Source organism: Octopus bimaculoides, chromosome 6 (genome assembly GCF_001194135.2).
Source record: "Octopus bimaculoides isolate UCB-OBI-ISO-001 chromosome 6, ASM119413v2, whole genome shotgun sequence".
Lineage (NCBI taxonomy): Eukaryota > Metazoa > Mollusca > Cephalopoda > Octopoda > Octopodidae > Octopus > Octopus bimaculoides.
The window spans coordinates 47,236,468-47,238,801 of record NC_068986.1 but is presented as its reverse complement, the minus strand read 5'-3'; the positions used below and the strand labels follow the sequence as shown (position 1 = coordinate 47,238,801).

General features: G+C 35.3%; 1 protein-coding gene across 1 annotated transcript in view; it reads left to right on the top strand.

Moving 5' to 3' along the window:
- Positions 1-2,334, top strand: part of LOC106875377 (neuronal PAS domain-containing protein 3) — a 543,460-nt gene that overhangs the window by 397,735 nt on the left and 143,391 nt on the right. The window lies entirely within an intron of this gene.

The following is a 2,334-nucleotide window of genomic DNA, read 5'->3' as shown; positions in this document are numbered from 1 at the left end:
TCTCTCTCTCTCTCTCTCTCTCTCTCTCTCTCTCTCTCTCTCTGTTATCTTTTACTCGCTTCAGTTATTGGGCTGCAACTGCAGCTATACAGAAGCACCACTTTGAAAGTGTTTATTCGATCAAATCGGCCCTAGTTAACATCCTGTTTTTTATCCCTGCTAAAATCGGATATTTTAGCCAACCTGTTAAGTTATGAAATGACATCAACAAACCAACAGTGCTTGTGAAGCGAAGGAATGGAAACTAATACAAAGACACACACACACACACAAACAAGCATTGCACACACTCACACGCTACTAAATTCGCTCACAAGCTATTGGTTATCTCGGGGCTAGAGTAGAAGACTCTTGCCCAAGTTGCTACGCCGTGGAACTGAACCCAAAATCACTTAGTTGCAAAGCGAGCTTTTTAACCTCACGTTCAAGCCCGTAACTTCAGCAAATTTTTACGTATTTATCAGATTTCTGTGTTTAAAACATCAACATTACCATCATCTACACTCTCGATAATATATTTCTGCTAAATCTCATCTGATAATATGCATTTTAAAGAAAGTTACGATGAAACAAAGTCGGAGAGAGAGAGGAGAAAAATCCGTAACTTCTTCACATTTTCCTTTTGTTCTTTTCAATGTTATCAACGTAGTCGTAATTTACACTCTCGGAAACGTATCTTCACAAAATTCCATTAAAAAAAAAATACGTATTTCTTTCAGAACAGGTTGGGTTGGGAGTTTATCAAAGGTTCCAATGCGTTTAAGTGTCTGGGAGTTGTAAGAATGTCTCCTGGACGGGACACTAGTCCATCACAGGTTAACTCACTGCTGCGACTGGGTCATACTTGATGTTGAGTAAACTGGAACAACGTGAAATGAAGTGACTTACTCAAAGACATATATGCCATCTGATCCGAGAATCGAACCTTTGACTTAACTAGTCATAGAAGGTGCGCAGAGGGACGGCGTTCCATTACTGTTCAACTGACGCAGAGGGAATGGCTTATAAGGTCTCTTGTCCAACCTTCCCAACCCCAGTCTCTCGAAACTTAACGTAACCCAAGTTCTTAATACTCATTCCTGTACAAAACAACCGTGAGCCAAAACACCCCAACAACCAGCCCACATGTCTTCACGAAGTTTAAGCATGAAACTAAATTTCAAAGTGCTAAATACGACTGCTTCGATAATCGAAATAAATAAAAACACGAAATCATTTAAATAAGCGAACTATCACCACACAAAATAAATTACGCTACACGAAGGTTACTCAGTTATTAATAGCTAATTTCCTCCATTTAATAACGTAACGACTACGTACATAAAATATGTCAACGCTAATAAATGGTTTAACACCGGCCGTTCTTCTTGTTTATGATATCATTTAATACAAAGGGCTATTTTCATTGTAATTATACTATACGTTCATTCATTCATTCATACGCGGTGTCATAAAGAAAAAGCCCGTGAAATCTCCTCAAATGTCGTTACGACCTGAATATGTGCTTGCGATTGGTTCATTCTAGTTGAGTGGGCTGTCTTTACTGTTTAACAACAAACTGAAGCATTGCGTTCAGGACGCAAGACATTTACAGATTGTCGCTTGTCTTTTAGATACTTAAAAAATAATTCACTTTCATAAATAGTCTGCTATAAAATTTAGGTAGCTGTAAAGAAGATAAAAAAAAGAATAGTGTTTGTTAATAATCTCTCTAAAAACTTTCTGAATGTTGAGTTAGCTAGCGAGCAACTTTTACAGAAGGTGGGAGAAACTACGATAAAAGAGGTGGGACATATAAAAGAGGGTGGTTCTAACAAACAGCGTAGATGGAGAGAAAGAAGATGGGAAGTTAACAATGTTTGGAGAGGAAACATAAATGATGTAAAATTGATGATTTGTAGATAAACAAAACAACTGAAAAGAAATACGAAGGAAAATATATGAGTCAAAAATGAAAGATTGAAAGACGAAATGCTTATTGTTATATAATCAGTATTTAGTCGAATTTTGAAATCTTTTTCTAGTAAAAAATATTAGTTACGTGTTTTACTTTGAGATTCGAAAAAACTATTTTGATAAAGAATTATCTGCAGAATCATCTTATTAACGAGGGAGCTTGTTTGTTTTCGGTTGAATTGATTCACTTTATTAAAATATATATAAACATTAATGTGGTTTACCACATAACTTAGCGAAGTAGCAACTTTCGTCTACAAATATTTGTACACAAAACTTCTCCATACAATTTTCATATTTGCATGTCATGTTACTAGAGTTTGATACTAAATAGTTCGCTACGTATATATATATATATATATATATATATATATATAT